Here is a 21,642-nt window from a genome sequence, read left to right as displayed (position 1 = left end):
GATCGGGAGCACTAGCTAGCGTAGAAGCCATGGTCTCCGGCGGTGGCCAGGCCCAGCCGCCGTCGCCTGCTCCGGCGTCAGAGTACGGCAGCAGGTTGCCGCAGATGGTGGACGACGAGAGGAGCTACAAGTCGCACGGGGAGCTCATGCTGCTGCTATTCGTCGTCGTCTTTGCGCTCCTCTTCGCTTCTGTCTTCCTCTTCCTCTGGTGGAGGCGAAGGAGGGACCGCCGGCGCTGACACGATGGTTGTCCTTCGTCGATCATGTGGCGCGACCGATAGATCTTTTACTTTTACCATTACTATCCAGCCACAAATTTGTACCAGCTTGGGGCTTTATTAATTGGAATTTGAGCGTCGTCTCTCTCTAAAAATAAATTTAAGCCTTGCATAGTTCGTATAGAACTGTTTTTGCGTTGGTCTAACCTTTTATAAATAAAATAAGTTTCACTGTTCTATCGCATTGGCCTATTAGCTCAGCTGGTTAGAGCGTCGTGCTAATAACGCGAAGGTCGCAGGTTCGAGACCTGCATGGGCCATTAGGTTTTTTGCATGTTCTAGTCACAATTTTCGACCCATATGTGGATCTTTTTTCATTTGTTTCATGCCATTACACCTGTTCCCTTTTCTCTATCCGCAACAACGCAGTTGACAACTCTGATGTAAACATACAAAAGCATGATTAAACCAGCAGTCAGTGAACAGCCTGCATGTACCAACTCAGCATTTGCTATTCGCTGCATGTCTCCTTACTCATTAACACCGTTTTTTTTTTACAGAGAGCTACGCAAATGTCTGGACAAGCTGAAAATTAAAACAGACCTCACGCACTCAAACATCTTCCATGCAAAAAGAAAAAATTCAGATGAGCTTGGGTTTAGAAATGGATATTCCACAAACAAGGCCCATCAGGCTAAGACAAGAAGAAGACAAACCAAATCTAACTAGACACCTCATGATTTCTCAAAGAAAAAGCCCTCATAATTTCTCAAAAGAAAAAGGAAATTAGGCACTTCATCATGAAAATAATAGCTCAATACTCAACCTACAAATCTTTTCTTTACATCACGATTGGTTTTGATACTTATATCGGCTGGCACAAATGAGGAAATAGCCAAAGTTCACCGTCACTGCCACAGCCACTGTCCAGTACACGTTGTCCAGCCTCGCCTGGTTTATGTTCCCGGGCAGCCACGCCGTGACCCGTCTCACCACGTCGACGAAGACTGTGCTGAGGTAGAACCCCATGGCGATGAGCAGCGGCGCCATGGCCGTCGCCAAGCTCCGCAACGTCTTGGGGAACTCCAGATAATAGAAGGCCATGTTTCCGGGGAAGTGGAGGGCCTCCCCGATCCCCACGACACCAAGAGGAAGCAGGAGCCACAATACGGACATGGGGGTAACCCAGCCGGCCGCCGCATCGGCGCCGTCGTGCGCGTGCACGACGCTCAACCTTCGGCGCTCCACCAGAGCCGCGACCACCATGCCGGCAATGTTGACGACGTGGCCGAGCCCCACGCGCTGCAGCGGGGACGGCGGCATGCCGGTGATCCTGCGCCAGAGCGGGAAGACGGCACGGTCAAGGACCGGGGTGACAGCGATGAAGGCCACGAGCGAGCAGACGGTGATGGACCCTGCTGGGATCTTGAAGCGCGGTCCGAGGGAGCGGTCCATGGCGAGAGCCTGCAGGATGATCATGCCGATCACCACCCCGATGGAGACGCTGAGCATTATACCAGATGACCACAGCGGGAACACGCCGAGCAGAGACTTGAGATCCTCCACTTGCTGCACCCTGCACAGCCGCCAGCCGCTTGAACGACGGCCACCAGACGCATCATCCATGGGGTCGTCGGTGGTGGTGATCATGGCGGCACGATTGAGAAAGCTGCAAGCAAGATGGCATGAAAGCGGGTGTCATCACGTACCAGCGCCCATCCTTCTTCCAGAAATCGGAATACGGGAATGGCACCGACCTTAATCGTTTACTTGGAGCGCCCTCGCCGACCGAGTTCACGACGGCATTGTCTCCCACGTAGTACCGCACAGGACCTAGCGCGCCAACATGGACGCGAGCCTTGCGCACGGCGGCCACGACGACGCGGGCCAGCTCGGAGTATGGGCTGCCATTTGGCGCGGGCATCCGGTAGTACCGCGCGCCGAGGAGAAAGAGGACCAGACTGAACGCCGTCCGCGGCGAGGCAGACGCCGAAGCCCAGGGCCCAGGATACGCCGTCCTGGATGTAGACGATGGCCGTGTCGCCGATCAGGAAGGAAGCGTAGAGGAAGACGAAGTACCAGTTGAAGAAGGTGTCCTGGTCGCGCGCGCCGCCGAACTGGTCCGCGCCCATCGTGGCCACGTTGAAACGCGTCCCGCCGGTGCCGATGGCTAGAAGGGACACCGCGGCGTACAGCACGGCGAGCTGCCCCGGCGTTCCGCGCTGGCACGCGGCAGACGGCGCCGGGCAGTGCGGCGGCCGCAGGGACGGCAGGCCCGCTGAGAGAGTCAACAGCACGAAGGACTGGAAAATCACATTGGATGGACACGTAATTAATTAACAGTGCTCTAAAAAACAAGCACTAATTAGATGGACACGTAAAGTTTGGGCCGGTCGCGCCCTAGCCGCAGGATGCCAATACTCCTGGCCGTTCCATCTAGCAAAAAAAGAAAAAACAATTCGCCCCAGATCTTCTTCCTCCTCACGCATCTTACCCTCGTGCAGCTCCCTGCATCTAGCCGTCCCGCGCTGCCCCTCCGGTGGCCGTCCTCGTCGCCGGTCCCCACCCTCGCCGACCATCCTCGTCGTCGGTCCCCATCCTCGCCGGCCGCCCTCGTCGCCGGTCCCTACCCTCGCTGGTCATCCTCGTCGCTGCCTCGACCCATGCAACAGCTCCACCTGCGGTTGCAGCTCTCCGCGGCGACGGTTGTAGCTCTGGTTGTAGCTCCGCCACCGCCCCTTGCCGTTGATGCTCGCTGAACGGAATTGCATCGGCGACGCCCACCAGTCAATCAACGACGTTGAATGGATGTAGCGAAAAACTTTGCCGGTTGTAGCAAAACACGACTATGGTTGCAGCAAATCACCATCGTCTCCGTCGCAAGGTCACAGCTCCGCCTTGTTGGATGCAGCAAAAAACTTCGCCGGTAGTAGCAAAAACCGATTACGGTTGCAGCAAAATCGTCGTCGCTGCCGTCGCGAGGTTCGGCTCTGCCTTGATGGATGTAGCAAAAATTTCGCCGCTAGTAGCAAAAAGCAACTATGGTTGAAACTTTAATATCTACTGTTGAAACATTTCTATCAATAGTTGCCATTCTTTTCCACTTGCGTGGTGCCGGTCGCAGCTCCGGCCGTCGCTCGTCGCACCGCTTGGCTTGTAGGTTGCAGCATCCGATCCTGGCCCCCATCACGCGCGGCCATGGCGACAGGCGCGGGGCGCGAGGGCGCTGCCATGGCGACGAGGTTGCTGCGAAAACGGCATGAGATTGGGTTTCTGTGCTGGTTTGCAGCGGCCGCGAGGGGAGTGCACGGCTGCACAAGAGGCTGTTGGTGCTCGCCGGGGAAAGAGGATAGGAGGTGGTCAGTTGAGGTGGAAGGAAGAAGATAAGACAAAGAAGAAGAAAACACAGGAGGCGTGCGATAGACGAATGATCCGTGTAGGTTGATCAAGCACACGCGACGCGACCGGCCGAATCGTTCGGCCGGCGCGCCATTTTGAAACGTTTCCTAAAAACAATTGTTCAAGAGAGAATATCACATTGAAACCAAGCTCACAGAAATTTTTGCGGAAAACCACTTTGAAAGTTTTGGAAAAATCTGAAAAAAATCAGGGTTGAGGATGTTCTCTATTGCCCTGCGAAATTTCAAGTTCGAACACATTACCATAGCTACAAAAAGAGCGAATTCAGCAATGAATATCGATGTTTAATTACTGCACGACGCTATTCAATGCTGATTTTTTTTGTACCCTGATGAAATGATAATGTGTTTGGCAATTTCACATGCTAATAAAACATCACACTCTTAACATTCTGTTTTTTTTTTCCTTTTTGAGATTTTTTTTGAAACTTCAAAATATCACTTTCACGTGGTTTTCACCGGTTTCCATCAAAACTTGGTTTTCACTGAAACTTTGTTTCCATGTGATATCCACTATAAATGGCAATGCTCAAGAAGTGTTTTATGTAGAACAAAACTGATGTGCATATGATGGTTTGAAGTCTGATTTTGATACGACACCACTGTGAGCCACACGATGAAATCCGTACCAATTGTTTTTGACCAATCATAATAAAGATGATGCAATCCAACGGTGCATGTGATCCATCGTACTAGCTAGTGTTGGATTGAAACGGTCGTACTGGTAACAAATCATTGGTTGTTACGCCGCAAAATAAATAAATAAAAATCATTGGTTGTTGGAAATGAAAGGGGCACACCCATGGACGTTGTTGCCAGAAACATAATTGATATTGTTAGTTGTCAATGTCATCGTATAATGTCAAGTGGTCATGTTTGTGGTTGTTTTCTGGAGAGAGTGAGACATGACAACTATAAGTTTATAATGTCTGTCGGTATTGATTTCAAGCTTTAATTATGTGTGTTGCACATCAAACAATACTCTATATCTATACTTCTAGAAACAGGAGTGGTGATTTCACGCAACTAACCCTATCCATATTGACATTGGCGTAAATTATGAAAACCTACTTGCTCAACCAAATTTTGCTCAATTATGAGAAGCGAAAGTTGAGCTTTGGAACTGTGCATTCAAACCATGAGAAATGAAAGTTAAGCAGTTCCAAACATTAAGTTTTATTCGCCCAGATGCAGAGGCCGGGGTCATCCTCCTTTTCTAAAAAAAATATTTAAGTTTTATTACTCATCAGAATACTTATGTAACCCGCTTTACAAGTAAACCACTTTGCGTTCGGCCGCCAACATGATGGTCCTTTTCTTAAGGCGTAGTTTCGAGCTCTCAATTTTTTGAAACCCGCTACGAGCTACTTTGTGTCCGCACATGTTAGCTTGTATGAAACCCTATAAACATGAACTCTAGTGTACGTGGTCAAAGGTACACAAACCTGACAGACATGCGGATGGACTTTTCCCCCCTCCCAAATCATTTTTGGCCTCATTGATGACATAGATGAGTTTATAGTCTAAATCTGATCTTTTTTTTGAGTTTTTAGCTTAAATTGCGCAAATACTTTGAGTTAATGGACTAATGAAATATTTCACTCTTTTATCACTCGACTAAAGAGTTTCTTTCATGCTTCCGAGGCTACTTTTTAGGCATGTTATAATAGAAATAAGCTATCCAAGTCAGTCATTTGATCACAATGAGATAAATCACCTCGACAAAATGATATCAAACCTAATCCATATAGATAGTTTGCTACGTACTCCCTCCGTTCGGAATTACTTGTCTCGAAAATGGATGTATCTAGAATTAAAATACGTCTAGATACATCCATTTCTGTGACAAGTAATTCCGAACGGAGGGAGTACTACTTACGCCTTATAATGTAAGACTATTTTCAATTTATATTGAATTGCAAAAACGTCTTATATTATGAGATGAGAGGAGTATTTGCTAAAGGATTATAGTGGATCCGCTCCGGCCTATGCACTACATCAAATCCCAAAATGTATACTGCACAAGCTTTGAACAGAGGAAGCACGTCACGTGCACGCACGCACCAGAACATTGATGGCCGCGCCGGCGAGGATGACCGGGAAGCAGCCCAAGAGTCGGAGAGGATGGCTCCGGCGACGGGGACGAGGTTGAGCGAGCCGCGGACGATGTTGGCGATCTGCGCCGCGTCGATGCTCTCCACGTTGTACTCCTTGATGAGGTAAATCTGCAGGTTGCTGGTGGTGCCGTTGATGGCCAGCCCCAGCCCCAGCATGCTCCCTGCATGCATGCTCACACAAAACACACGCATGTATATTTTCCCCTCGGGACAGAGTTAATTGTGTGGGGGAAGAGAGGAGGAAGCGAGAGAGAGATGACGAACCAGCTATGAAGGGAAGGGTGATCCACCCTCCTTGCTTCGGCTCTCCTTTCGCTTGCCCTTCTTCTAGGTCCGATAGTTTGGGCTGAGATCTCGGTGAGCTCTCCATCTCTGCCTCTGCCATTGCTCCAAGCTTGGTGTCCTTGAAGTACATGGATTGTGCTACGCGTATATAGCTGTATATATGTACCAAATGGACGTAGGGTCTCTTGCTGGGTTGGATAGCTTGTGAAGAAATAAATTTTAATCCTTTTTTTTTCTAATCAAAATCAAGGCTGGGCCTGGACATTAATTTGTAACAATGATTTTGAAGGGTCTTGACACATGGGCTATCTATAGAACTTGCACGTAAGTTCATTCTCAGAAAAATAAAACATGTTTTTAAGTTAAAGACGAGAGTTTTTTTTACCACATATTCTCATTTTTCTTAAAGCCGCCTCATTTAAAAAAAATGCAGTCTTGTTAGTATTTTTCTTAGTTCTCTAACAAAACTTTTTTTTTCTTTTGAAAGTTCAAAGCACATTTCATTGTAGAAATTACATCGAGGTTTCTGTACGACCAAACAACCACTACTGTAAGGGCATATTTCACCCTATGTGGTTTTGGTGATTGATGACAATGCTTTTGCAGACTAATCATGTGCATTGAGCATTTCAGATACCTCATGTTTAGGCACAAGACGATTCGATGCCCCTCGGAGCCTAGTGAAGACGACGTTTCTCTACGTTTCTTTTCGGTGGATTTGAGTCGTAGGAAAGCCGTACTATTAAGAGGGGATCCGCTTCGGAAATGTTAGGGTGGAATCAACACGTACACGCCTGTCCCTTTGCACCACCTTTCCTTTGCTTCTTTGGAGCACCGGCCGTTTATCCGTGTCTTTGCAAATGAAGGACCTCAAGTGGTATTGTGCGGTGGCATGCGGTAGTACAACTCAAGGGAGCAGTAGTACTGCAGAGGCCCACGGTAGTACCGGCCAGGGACGCGGTAGTACCGCTCCTCGGGCATGGTAGTACCGTGGCTTCTAGCCCAGCACAGCTACTCGCGCGGAAGTAGGGGCGGATGTAACTTTTTACATCCGCGCCTATGCGGTAGTACCGCTCCCTGGATGCGGTAGTACTGTGTCGGATTTTTGCACAGATTGAAACTCAGCGGAAGTAGCCACGGATGTAATTTTATTCGTCTGTGCCTTCCCACACTACTAGGGAAAAGCCTATACATAGAATCTTACCAGCAGCACGCTTTAAAATCAGGCGCTGCTGCTAAGTAGCAGTAGCGCGCGCGGACAAAACTCGCTGCTGAAACAAGTTTATCAGTAGCGCGTACACTCAAAGATGCGCTACTGCTAAAATTCCCACGGCGCCGCCGCGAGGCCAGTTATAGCGGCAACGCGTTAATTCAAAGAGCGCTACTGCTACGGGTCGTAGCAGCAGCGCATTTACGCAATAACCCCTGCTGCTAAGTTAACTAGTCACAATAACCCACAAATCCACACACTCACTCGATCTCCTCCTCAACCCCCCGCGCCGCCGGTCCTCCCCCGTCGCCCCTCCTCCGATCTGCGCCGCCGTCACCTCATCCTCCTCGCTAGACTCGGTACCGGCCTCCTCCTCCGTCCTCCCTCCACTCGCCGCTGGCCGGCCCCTCCTTGCTCCGCCTTCCTCCTCCGTCCTCCCTCCACTCGCCGCCAGTCGGCCCCTCCTCGTTCCGCCTTCCTCCTCCGTCATACCCTCTACTCCCTCCTCGAGTCGCCCCTCCTTCTCCCTCCTCCCTGCTACATTTTGATTTAGTAGGCTAGTTTATATGCAAGATTTTGATTTAGTTGATATGATTCAGTTGATTTAGTAGGCTAGTTGATTTAGAATATTTTCATTTAGTTGATTTAGTAGGCTAGTTGATTTAGTTGATTTAGTAGGCTAGTTGATTTAGAACATTGTGTCATTTAGTTGATTTAGTATGCTAGTTGATTTAGTATGCACCATTTTATTGTTATTTTTTCTGTACATGGATAGGTAGATGCTTTTGTTTTTGTATAATAAGTTATTTTTTTGGCAAAATGTAGGTGCCAATTTAGATAAATTTGCCACTTGTTTTTTTAATCAATTATCTTAGGCAATAGGTGCCATCGAAATGCTTTGGTAGGTGGTACCTTGTCATCTAATCGTTAATCCTTTGCTCATATTGCTTTAGGAAAATGGCGCCACCACCACCACCACTATGTCGACTGTGCAAGTCAAGGTGCGCCAGCAGCCTTGCAACTGGCAAGCTGTTCGGCATCTACTTCCAGCCGAGTTTTCGTCATGCGTCGGTAAGAAATTAGATGAAATGTAACAGCTATTTTATTTTTAGTGTTGGCATTACTGCATTGTGTCATTTTGCTTTTCTTACACAGATCGTCCCATGCAATGTGAGGTTGAAATTCAACAAGCTAACAGGAGACACTGTGACATTTGAGGCTCCTGGGGGGCCGTACACTATGGAGGTCGAGAAAGGACGCAATATGTCACAGATTGGAGGACATGGATGGGCCCGTTTCCTCGCCCGCATGCGTCTTACTGGTGGTGAGTTGATCAGCTTCTCCTTCAGAGCAGAAAGACCCAAGCTGGCTGTCATTTATCTCAACCTGGTGGAAGATGATGAAGATGACGAAGATGATGAAGATGATGAAGATAATGAGGACCCACTCGATGAAGATGATGAGGACCCACTTCATGAAGCCATCGTAGCTCAAAGAACAAGGCTGAGCGAGGAGGAGGTGTCCAACCTGTGGGACATAATTCCGCCACGTGCTGACTTTGTCGGGGTGCCATTCGTGACCCGACTGACAAATACCATGGTTGATCGACATGATATGGTATGTTATACTTACAAATGCAAATTATCCAATGAAATACTTAGTGTACAGTCCAATGATATGGTATGTTGTGTGGAATCTAGTCGATGATATGTTTTAGTGTAGAGTTCGATCACATGCTTATTAGTGTAGAATCTAAGGAAACTATTAATAGTGTAGATAATCCATATGTACTTATTTGCGAGGCTATTTATTAATTGATATGTTTTTCTTATTCAGAAATTGGCAAAGAGCATATCTGTGAGTTATGGTATCGAGCCTGATGAAGAAGGCTCAGCTGGACTACGCCTTACTGCAAGGGGCTCCGTCACAACCTGTACTTACCGCATGGACACGGACGGTCGCACACACTTAAACTCGATTGGGTGGAAGAAATTCCTCGATGGCAAGAATCTTCGTGTTGGACAGGCCATCCTAATTACTATCAGGAACACCAACCGCCCAGGCTTGAGGATGATGATTGTCTTCGATATCATCTAGAACTACATATGTGTGTGTGGCTATATCATCTAGAACTACATATGTGTGTGTGGCTATATCATCTAGAACTACATATGATGATCGTCGTCGATATCATCTAGAACTACATATGATGATCGCCGTTGATATGACCTTGTACTGCTTGAGGATGCATGTTGACTATGCATGAAATTGTTATCTAGTACTCCATTTGTTCCAAATTACTCGTCGTGGTTTGAACTAAAACCACGACGAGTAATTTGGAACGAAGGGAGTACTACCCAGTAATGGTTTATGAATTTGATATCTACTAGCAGTACCTACTATCTAGTATCTGAAAGGGAAACTGAAAGGGAAAGGGGTACAGGGGAAAATGATGAAAGATATAGCAGTAGCGAGGGACTGCGAAATCGCTACAGCTAGGTAATAGTAGCACGTTCACAAAAAGCGCTGCTGATATCATCAACAGTAGTAGCGCGGGTACGGGCCGCGCTACTACTATAGGTTAGCTGTAGCGCCTTATTAGTAGCGCGGCCACCCACGCTGCTGCTAGCCTCAAAACTGGCACTACTACTAGGGTTTTCCCTAGTAGTGCCAGCCTAGTCGAACCCTGCCTTGCGGTAGTACTGCAAGGGCGCGCGGTAGTACCGCTCCGGCGGTTCTGCCGCTCGTTGCGTCAACGCAACAGGGCATTGTCTGGTCTCTGCCGTGGGTGCGGTAGTACCACACCGGCTAGCGGCAGTACCGCAAGGCCTTGCGGTAGTACCGCAAGTTGGTGCGGTAGTACCGCATGTCGCGGGCTGAATAAGTGGGTAACGGTTGGATTTGTCCACTCACTATATAAGGAGGGTCTTCATCTCCGAGTTGACTACCTCTTCCATCCCTAAGCTCCATTGTTGCTCCAAGCTCCATTTTTGGCCGATCTCTCTCCCTAGCCAATCAAACTTGTTGATTCTCTAGGGATTGGTTGAGAAGGCCTCGATCTACACTTCCACCAAGAGAAATTTGATTCCCCCCACTAATCCCTTGCGGATCTTGTTACTCTTGGGTGTTTGAGCACCCTAGATGGTTGATGCCCCTTGGGGTGGATGTGATGCTTTGGTTGCTTGGCGGCGGTTGGTGGCATGGTCGGAGTTCGTCTGGTGGCGGTGTGTTGGCGCTCTGCCGCTTATGTGCTCAGCCTCGGAGTCCTTCTTCCACGGTGCTTGGTCTTCAGCAACCCTGCCGGACTCGGCAGAGCGGTGCTTCATCCTACTCATTGATGGCGGCGTATCTCGGCGGTGTGACGCAGTGGAGATTTGGCATCCAATGTGTGGCAATGGACTCGCGCAGGAGGACGAAGCTGTCTGGTGTCATGGTGACGTCGATGGCTGAGTGGCCAGACGGTAGAAGCCTCAATATTTGCTATGAAGACAGAAATGTGGAAGATGGCGGCGACGGCACATGAGTGCGTAGAACCGGTTTGTACCCCAGACCCGGTATGTGGCTCGGCTGGGGCTTCCGGCTTTTGATGTTAGGCTTAGGTGAGTGGTCCGGGTAGTGGCCCAGCTAGCACCCCTTCATCATTTTGATGTTAGGCTTAGATGAGTGGTCTGGGTAGTGGCCCAGCTAGCACGCCTTCATCATTTGGATAGGAGTAGTGGCATATGTTGCCAAGATGGTGGATTCAGGCATATTGTTGTAATACTTTGTAAGGTCCACGAGAATAATCAATAAAGTGGCCGCATGCATCTCCCAGATGTAGAGGCCGGGGGTCATCCTCCTTTTCTAAAAAAAGATGGTTGAGGTCACCGCGAAGCTGTAGTCCATTGTGGTGAAGCTTCGTGGTGTCGTTGGAAGCCTCCAATTAAGTTGTGGAGATTGCCCCAACCTTGTTTGTAAAGGTTCGATTGCCGCCTCCAAGGGCACCAATAGTGGAATCACGACATCTCGCATTGTGTGAAGGCGTAAGGAGAATACGATGGCCCTCGTGGCTTCTTGGGGAGCATTGTGCCTCCACACCGCTCCGACGGAGACGTACTTCCCCTCAAAGGGAAGGAACTTCGGTAACTCATCCTCGTCTCCACCGACTCCACTCTTGGTTATCTCCCACCTTTACTTGTGCAAGATTATTGTGTGTTCTGTCCCTTGCTTGCTTGTGTGCTTGTTGTTGTTGCATTATATAGGTTGCTCACCTAGTTGCATATCTAGACAACCTACTTTGATGCAAAGTTTAATTTGGTAAAGAAAAGCTAAAATTGTTAGTTGCCTATTCACCCCCCTCCTCTAGTCAACTATATCGATCCTTTCAATTGGTATCAGAGCCTTGTCTCTTTATTAAGGACTTTACCGTCCGAAGAGTATGGTTGACACCATAGAAGGTGAGGAGGAGCACCCCGGTGTGAATCCTTCTTCGTCTACGGCCGATGGGGGATCCCCGGTCTCACGTGAGGAATTCCATGCGGCTTTGGACGACCGCCAAGCCCTAATCTTCCTCGGGAGGGCTGATCTGGAGTCCGTTTGGGGCTCCAGAGAGGGGAATCCATCGCCATCGTCATCATCAACCATCCTCCACCATCAATTTCATGATGCTCATCGCCGTGCGTGAGTAATTCCATTATAGGCTTGCTGGACGGTGATGGGTTGGATGAGATTTACCATGCAATCGAATTAGTTTTGTTAGGGTTTGATCCCTAGTATCCATTATGTTCTAAGATTGATGTTGCTATGACTTTGCCATGCTTAATGCTTGTCACTAGGGCCCGAGTGCCATGATTTCAGATCTGAACCTATTATGTTTTAATGAATATATGTGAGTTCTTGATCCTATCTTGCAAGTTATAGTCACCTACTACGTGTTATGATCCGGCAAACCCCAGAGTATAGTCGGGACACTTCCCAGTGACGACCGTAGTTTGAGGAGTTCGTGTATTCACTAAGTGCTAATGCTTTGGTCCGATACTCTATTAAAAGGAGGCCTTAATATCCCTTAGTTTCCAATAGGATCCCGCTGCCACGAGACGGTAGGAAAAAAGATGTCATGCAAGTTCTTTCCCATAAGCACGTATGACTATATTCAGAATACATGCCTACATTACATTGATGAACTGGAGCTAGTTCTGTGTCATCCTATATTATAGTTGTTGCATGATTAATTGCATCCAACATAATTATCCATCACTGATCCATTGCCTACGAGCTTTTCACATATTGATCTTTTCTTAGTTACTTCTCTGTTGCCACTGTTATGATTGCTACAAAACTGCTACTGTTACTGTTGCCGCTGTTACTGTTACTTCCGTACTACTTTGCTACTAAATTCTTTGCTGCAGATATTAAGTCTTTCAGGTGTGGTTGAATTGACAACTCAGCTGCTAATACTTGAGAATATTCTTTGGCTCCCCTTGTGTCGACTCAATAAATTTGGGTTTAATACTCCACCCTCGAAAACTGTTGCAATCCCCTACACTTGTGGGTTATCACTTTGCAACTTGAAATATCGTTAAGTGGCATCTTAAAAGATATGCAATGTTGCTATATTCCATTGCTACATGCTACTACTTGCAGTACCGCCGCCGTCGCCTTCTAGTCCTCAGAGAGAGAGAGAGAGAGAGAGAGAGAGAGAGAGAGAGAGAGAGAGATCATGGAAAAAGCGTAGGGGTCGGACTCACAAGCGGTTGCCGCAAGCTGCCACTGTTGCTCCTTATCGATGGTTACAGAGCACAAGCTCTCATAGATGCGCTTTTTGTAGTGGTGTGTACCTCCTCTTCGAGTTGGGAGAGCCGCAACATGACGACTGGGTCCTCGGGCTTCGTCTAGGGGGCAACTGGATCAGTGTGGGGGACGATGCCGATGGCGCCAATGGGGATGGCGTCGTTGATGGGTACGATGGCGCCTGAGGCGCAAAATCCACGCTGCCCGCCGCCATGGAAGTCGGTGGATCTTGTGCGGCCGCATGAGGTTCAATCAATAGGTTGCGTCCTTCCATCGTGACGACTTTGTTACAGACAGGGGAGGAGATGGCTAGGGGAGTAGATGATGAGGATTGTGGAGACAACGGCTAGGGCTTAGGTGATAGGGATGCCTTATGCGGAGCATCCTTCCACCATCACCATGGATTCTACACATATGCATCAAGCGCCACGTGGACCTATGACAAGAGCTCAAGCACACGCCATTGAAAACGAGGTGAATTCACTCCTTCACGAGTTCAATATAGACATGAGTGGAACTTGGTTGCTACCTCATCAAAATGCGCTATGTGTCCTTAGGTACGAAGACAAACATCACCAAGCTGCTGAGGAATACCCCAAAGGAAGAGGAGGAGAACCCCAAGGCCACGAGGAAGGAGGAGAAGTCCAACAGCAGCAGTTCTGCACCTCCTAGGCGACCTCTTGCCCACGGGCCCCCAAGACCCCATGCGCACGGGCCGCCGAGGAGGCTACTATACCAACGACACGCACCCCCGTGCGCACAACCTCCAGACCCCGTGCGCATGGGCCCGAGCCGCTATAGCACCCCGTGCACATGGGCGTGTACCGTGCGCACGGGTGTGTAACGGTTCCACGAGACCCCCGTGCACACGGGCCCAACTTACCCTGTGCGCGTTGGCCTCCCAGGTTTCGGACGAGGGCGCCCTTTCTTGCCTGTCAAGTTGTCCCCTCTCCACCTCTACCTATATATTTTGTACCAAGGCTACTTGTTAGGGTTACCAAAGTATATGAGAGATATCTAGAGAGCTTTTCTCCTTCTACCACTCCTCTTGGAGATCAAGACCTCTTTGGGGAGGATCCCCAAGTGGATTTCAAGACCTCCTCTTAGGAGAAGACTATCATCAAGGCCTCACCTCCTTAGGAGTGGGAAGAACTCTATCTAGTGCTTGTTTCCTTTGATTGTGATTGTATTCTTGCGGATCTATGTGTTTGCTATTCTAGTGGATGTGTAATTGAATTTTGTTAGAGTGAATTCCTCTTTGTATTCTTGGTGTTCATCCCTTTTCCCCCTCCAAGTGTGAAAAGATCCTCTTAGGGTTTCACCCTACAACAACTTGGTATCATGAGCAAGGTTGATTCACATCTTGGAGTCGCTACACCCCATATTCTAGCTTTATTTTGTTGTTTTTCGTCCTAATTCGAAAATCCCCACCAAAAATAGCCCCAAAATTTTTCTTGCAATTTGTTAGGTCTTGTGAGATTTGGTTTATTTGATCCACGGATTTGGTGTTTAACAAGTGGATCTAACCTTTTCCACCATTCCCCACCCACACTACCATCGATTTTGGCCAAAATCTTAAAAATCTCCATGGATCCGAAGGTGTTCTTGCCCTCCCAGAACACCCCATGCGCACGGGCCATCGGGACCTCGTGCGCACGGGCCCTAGAGACCAGTTCGGCCATTTCCTGTTTTGCTTCATTTTGCCATTCCACCACCACAATTTGTCTTCCGCAATACTTCTCGTTGGTGTTTGAGCTTTTTGGGTTCCAGTGCACCATGTCCTAAGGTGTTTCGGCTACTTAGGTGCGGTTTGACTTCGACATCACTGCCACTCATCATCGAATCGAACTCCACTTTGACATCGACAACTTCATCTTCATACCAACTTTAAGCAAAGACGGTAACCTCGACGACGCTTTGTTCATACCCTAGCCATTATCTTGATAGCCTTGAGCCCATTTTACGTGACTTACCTATCGAGACTAGCGAGTTGAGAATTGTCGGGCCATGCTCTTTGTGCACCTTAGTGATACGCCTTATCCGCATAGCTACATTTAGCGTGCAATCATCTTGCTATCATATTTGTGCCATTAGTCTATCCCGTGCTTATCATACTCCATTGTCTCATATTCTGGCTCGCGCATCAAGCATTGTGGCATAGTAGTCAAAAAGAGAGGATAAAAAGCTTTTAAGCAAAAGAAGAGTAGCAAAGAGCTTGTAAGCAATAGCATTGAGCCTCATAGCATAGTTACATCATCTTGGTCACTACATACTTGGATACTTGGGATAGTATACGGCACGTTACTCTCTTAGATTGGTGCACAAGCGTATCTAGCCGATTAGAGCAATTGCGATATTGTCTCTCTAGTATCCGTGCAACAAGAGCCTTCTCCGTGGTAACACATCCTGTGCTCGTTCCTTGGTTGCACGGATCCCATCTATCTTCCGTGTGTGTGTTCCTAGTGATATCCTTGGGATTGATTTATTTGTCTTACTTGCGATATGTGCATCTTTTCAACTTTTTTGACGTCTTGACTAACATTTGCTTGAATTATTTGTGCCACTTCCTAACTGAGATCCTCCATAAGCCTTTTACTTGTAGGTGTGAGAAACAAAACCCGGTACCAATTCTACTATTATAGCATCACGTGGGATCATACACCCACAATCTTCAGAAAAGATAACTTTGGTATTGTTCTCTCGTTTTCCTACTCTCCACCACTTCCACATGATGGATAGGCCCACTTATTCGGCAAACCCACTCTTCGAGGATCAAAATGACGAACGTAACTTCGTCACCAAGAATCACTTCTTCATCGCACAACGAGCTCTACATCAAGAAAGTGAAGCTTTGGGTGATCGCATCGAGCAACTCGCCACCGACCTACGACAATCAGAGGCAAGACAAAAGGTACTACCTCGACGCCAAGCTCTCCAAACAAATGGAAGAATTCCGCAACATGATCGTGAGCCGCGCGTCATCCTCAACCTATTCACCAAGACGATGCCACACAAGTCGCCACTCATCGTCATACTCTTCTTCCAATGCGAGTCCTCCTCGAGCTTGTTCTTCTCACCACGATGACTGTCATCAAGATCGCCAAGATCAAGAAAATCCTTTCCATGGCAATAGCCTACAACCCCGAGTTCGAGCACGTGAAAGGGTGCGATGCCAAGAACAAGAAGCCATGGAGAAAGAGCAACCTCCACCACAACGTCCTCGTCAAGCATCTCAAGACAACAATGCACTTCGGCAAGAGCAACAAAGTCGTGAAAAACAAGCTCAAGTAGCTCAACAAGCACTTCGCGAGTCCACTAGAGCCGTTGCCGCTCGCGGCCGCCTCGTATGGGAGCAAGAGGAAGATCTTCATCAAGCACGACAAGAAGAAGCTGCCCTAAGTGAGGAGAAACAAGAAAGGCGAAACCGGGCACATATGCCTCGTCCTTCTCCATGCCAAGACCGCTATCACGGTGAACGATAAGTCGAAGACCCTACTCCACGTCAAGAGTGATATCAAGCAGAACGAGTGTTTGAAGACCCTCCACCACACCACGAGCGACATCGAAACCGCCACTATGATGAAGAACTCCGCTACGGCAAGCTCAAGTTCACCATGCCCAAGTTCTCCGGAAGCAATGATCCCAAAGAATATCTCTCATGGGCATTGAAAGTCGACAAGATATTCCGTCTTCACAACTACGACAAGGAATAGAAGATCGCCATGGCATTCCTCGAGTTTCAAGACTATGTCCTCATTTGGTGGGAGTGAGTGATCGAGCGACGCCGTGAGAACGCGCCGCGAGAAGGGCGAACCACCCATCATGACTTGGACACAAATAAAGGACGTCATGCGAGCTCGCTTTGTGCCTACACACTACACCCGTGATCTCTTCAAGAAGTTGCAACTCCTCAAGCAAGGCACGAAGATGGTGGAAGAATACTATCAAGAAATGAAGATCGCCATGATATGAGCCAATGTCAAGGAAGATGATGAACAAACTATGGCACGCTTCTTGAACGGCCTCAATCACCCAATAAGGAAGATTGCCGATTTCCAACCCTACTCCAACCTTCTCGAGCTAGTTCATCAAGTGAGCAAGGCGGAGCGACAAATGCAAGAAGACTTAAAATATGCCAAGTACTCATGCAAGACCTACAGCTCATACACTCAATCTACTTCCACTACGACACCTCCTACCTCGATTAGAGCATCACCAAGTACCGGCGATAAGTCAAGTTCCAAGCAAATGACGCCTTCCTCGACTCGTTCTCTGGCAAGCAACTACAAGTCTAAGACTCCCTCATCATTAGCGCCACTGGATGACCCTGTCAAGACAAGTTCTCTCAAGTGCTTCACATGTGGTGGCCGTGGACACGTCCTTCCAATGCATCAACCGACAAACCATGATCATGAATGATGATGGAACATATGACTCCATGAATGAAGACGAGATGGAAGCTCTCGAGCACATCGCCATGCACCGTCAAGTGAATGACAAAGAAGATGCTCAAGTCTTTTGTGACAATGATTCAAGTCCCGCTCTCGTGGTATCCAAGGTCTTGATGCTTCAACACCAACAAGACGAAGACCAACGTTGCCACATCTTCCACACCAAGGCCGGCATCAATGGTCGTTCTATGAAGGTCATCATCAACGGAGGAAGTTGTCACAACTTGGCAAGTGAAGAGCTATGTTCCAAGCTACAATTGGTCAATAAGAAGCATCCTCACCCCTACAAGATCCAATGGCTTAGTGACTCCGGCACCATTCAAGTGGAACACACCATGCAAGTTTCATTCAAGATTGGTTCTTAGGTGGACACCTTAGAGTGTGATGCGGTTCCCATGTCCGTGTGCCATCTTCTCTTGGGAAGACCTTGGCAATTCGATCGCGACGTCATCCACAACGGACGAACAAACTACTATAGCTTCAAGATGAAAGGCAAGGAGTACGTGCTACGACCTATGACACCAAGTCAAGTGCTTGCCGACAAGCAAGACACCAAGCATCAAGGAGAGACTAGTGAGAGAGTGACCCACCACAAAGAGAGTGAGTGCCACAAGCCCAAAATGAGTGATTCCACACCACAAGAGAAGAACTTAGTTCTCCTAGCCACAAAAGGAGATATGAGACAAGTGTATGAGAAGCCTTTGAGTGTCCTACACTATGTCCTAGTAAGCAAAGGTGAGACGACAAAAACTAACAAGTCTAACCATCTACCTCTAGTGTTGTCTCAATTGTTGCAGGAATTCATGGATGTCTTCCCTGATGAGCTACCTCCCAGTCTTCCTCCTCTACGCGGTATCGAACACCACATCAACCTCACCCCCGGCGCTCCTCTTTTGAAAAAGGCTCCATACCGCGTCAACCCCGAAGAAACCAAAGAAATACAAAGGCGAGTCCAACATCTCATAGACCATGGACATGTGCATGAAAGTTTGAGTCCTTGTGCCGCACCGGTCATTCTCGTGCCTAAGAGAGATGGCAGTTTTTGCATGTGTTCCAATTGTAGACCCATAAATGCTATCACCATTCGCTATAGGCATACCATTCCACGCCTTGATGATATGCTAGATGAGCTTAGCGGCACCACCATTTTCTCTAAAATTGATCTTAAAAGTGGTTATTATCAAATCCGTATACAAGAAGGTGATGAATGGAAAACCGTTTTCAAAACAAAATTTGGCTTGTATGAGTGGTTAGTTATGCCTATGGGTTTATCGGAGGCACTTGGTACTTTCATGCATGTTATGCACTATGTGCTTCACCCATAGATTGGCGTGTTTGTTGTGGTCTACTTTGACGATATACTTGTGTTTAGCAAATCCCTCAAAGATCATGTAACTCACCTTAGGGCCATTTTGCAAATTCTTAGAAAAGAGCGACCTTATGCCAATATGGAAAAATGCACTTTGGTGTTGACAAGATCGTTTTCTTGGGCTTTGTTATGTCTTCAATGGGTGTTCATGTTGATGAGTCTAAAATTGAAGCAATTAAAACTTAGCCACGACCCACTAATTTACAACAAGTGTGTACTTTCCTTGGTCTAGCGGGTTTTTATCGTCGCTTTGTGAAAGACTTTATCACTATTGCCTCACCGTTACACGCCTTGAGTAAGAAGAATGCAACCTTTGTTTGGGGACCCTCACAATCTACCGCATTTGAAGAGCTCAAATCTTTGCTTACACATGCTCCAATTCTTGCATTGCCTAATTTCAACAAAACTTTTGAGGTCCATTGTGATGCTAGTGGTAATGGTATTGGAGGAGTCTTGATGCAAGAAAAATGACCCAAAAACTTTTCGGAGCTCAACTTAACTATCTCATCTATGACAAAGAATTGTATGCTTTAGTGCGAGTGTTGCATGTTTGGGAGCATTACCTTCGTCCACATGAATTTGTCATACATACCGATCATGAGACTCTGAAGTACCTTAAAGGTCAAACCAAGTTGAATAAACGGCATGCTAAATGGAGTGAATTTATTGAATCTTTTCCTTATGTGATCAAGTACATTAAGGGTAAAGAAAATGTTGTGGCGGATGCTCTTTCCCGCAAGTGCATGTTAGTTACTCAACTTGAATTGAATGTTATTGGCTTTGAGCATGTTAAAGATCTTTATGCCCATGATCCTTCATTTGCACTTCCGTATGCCAAATGTCTTGCTAACACTTGTCGGGAGAACTATTACCTCAAGAATGGCTACCTTATGTGCGCTAACAAACTTCGTATACCCGAGTCTTCTCTTCGTTTGTTACTTTTGCAAGAGGCTCACGGAGGAGGACTTATGGGACATTTTGGACACGACAAGACCTTTGCCACACTCTCCTTCAAGTACTTTTGGCCAAAGATGTTCCGTGATGTGGCACGCTTCACCAACCGATGCTCTACATGTCGCAAAGCTAAGTCACAAGCTCAATCTCATGGTTTACATATGCCACTTCCAATTCCATATCAACCATGGGAAGATATTAGTATGGATTTCGTGCTTGGATTGCCTAGGACCCAAAATGGCAAATATTTCGTATTTGTTGTTGTGGACCGATTCTAAAAAATGGCACATTTCATCCCTTGCAATAAGATAGACGATGCTTCACATGTTGCAAATCTTTTTGTAGGGAAATCTTGAGGTTTCATGGAGTGCCAAGGACCATTGTGTCGGACTGTGACGTCAAGTTCCTTAGCTACTTTTGGAAGACACTATGTGCCAAGCTCGGCATCAAGCTTCTATTCTCGATGGCCTATCATCCACAAACCAATGGCCAAACTGGAGTCACCAACCGGACGCTATCTACTCTCCTATGCGTGTTGATCAAGAAGAACATCAAGGAGTTGGAGGAGTGTTTACCTATCGCTGAGTATGCGTACAATCAAGCTCGACACTCTACTACTAGCAAGTCCCCCTTCAAGGTCGTCTACGGCTTCAACCCGTTGTCCCCATTGGACATTCCACCTCTCCCACTACAAGAACACGCAAACATGGACGCGAGTGGAAGGGCAAGCTTTCTCAAGAAGATGCATGAAGATACAAGGTCCACGATCGAGCGGCAAGTACAACGCCTTGCCACCAAGCTCAACATTAACGAGACCCCAATGGTGTTCAATCCAGGCAATCTTGTATGGCTTCATCTCCGAAAGGACCGCTTCCCCAACGAGCGCAAGTCCAAACTCCTACCATGAGCCGATGGACCATTCCAGGTGTTAGCATGCTACAATGACAACACCTACAATATCAACATCCCGTGCGACAAGTACAATGCTAGCGACATCTTCAACGTCAAGGACTTGGCCCCATACCATGGTGATGAAGATCACGATCCGCGGATGGATCTCTCCCAATGGGGGGGGGGAGATGATGCGGAGCATCCTTCCATCATGCCCATGGACTCTACACTAATGCATTAACCACCATGTGGATCTATGACAAGAGCTCAAGCATGCGCCATTGAAAACAAGGTGAACTCACTCCTTCACGAGATCAATATGGACATGAGTGGAACTTGGTTGCTACCTCATCAAAATACGATATGTGTCCTTAGGTACGAAGACCAACGCCACCAAGCTGCCGAGGAACACCCCAAAGGAAGAGGAGGAGCACCCCAAGGCCACAAGGAAGGAGAAGAAGTCCAACAACAGCAGTTATGCACCTCCCAGGCGACCTCTTGCCCACGGGCCCCAAGACCCCGTGCGCACGGGACACCCAGGAGGCTATTGTACTAGAGCCGCGCACCCCTGTGTGCACGGCCTCCATACCACATGCGCATGGGCCCGAGCCACTGTAGCACCCCTTGCGCACGGGCGTCTACCGTGCCCACGGGACCCCCGTGAGCACGGGCCCAACTTACCACGTGCGCACGGGCCTCCCAGGTTTCGGTGAGGGTGCCCTTTCTTGCCTCTCAAGTTGTCCCCTCTCCACCTCTACCTATATATTTCATACCAAGGCTACTTGTTAGGGTTAGCAAAGTATATGAGAGATATCTAGAGAGCTTTGCTCCTTCTACCACTCCTCTTGGAGATCAAGACCTCTTTGGAGAGGATCCCCAAGTGGATTTCAAGACCTCCTATTAGGAGAATACTATCATCAATACCTCACCTCCTTAGGAGTGGGAAGAACTCTATCTAG

At 47.8% G+C, this 21,642-nt stretch overlaps 1 non-coding gene and 1 pseudogene across 1 annotated transcript; one reads left to right on the top strand and one right to left on the bottom strand.

Annotated features, from left to right (window-relative positions):
* Positions 1-464: 464 nt before the first annotated feature.
* TRNAI-AAU lies at positions 465-538 on the top strand. The gene has a single exon. It is a non-coding gene; the product is annotated as a tRNA-Ile (tRNA).
* Positions 539-961: 423 nt separating this feature from the next.
* LOC119308524 lies at positions 962-6,149 on the bottom strand (annotated as a pseudogene).
* Positions 6,150-21,642: the final 15,493 nt, after the last annotated feature.

This window comes from Triticum dicoccoides, chromosome 5B (assembly GCF_002162155.2).
Source record: "Triticum dicoccoides isolate Atlit2015 ecotype Zavitan chromosome 5B, WEW_v2.0, whole genome shotgun sequence".
NCBI classification, from domain to species: Eukaryota; Viridiplantae; Streptophyta; class Magnoliopsida; order Poales; family Poaceae; genus Triticum; species Triticum dicoccoides.
The sequence above is the reverse complement of the archived record's forward strand: the minus strand, read 5'-3'. Positions and strand labels throughout refer to the sequence as shown.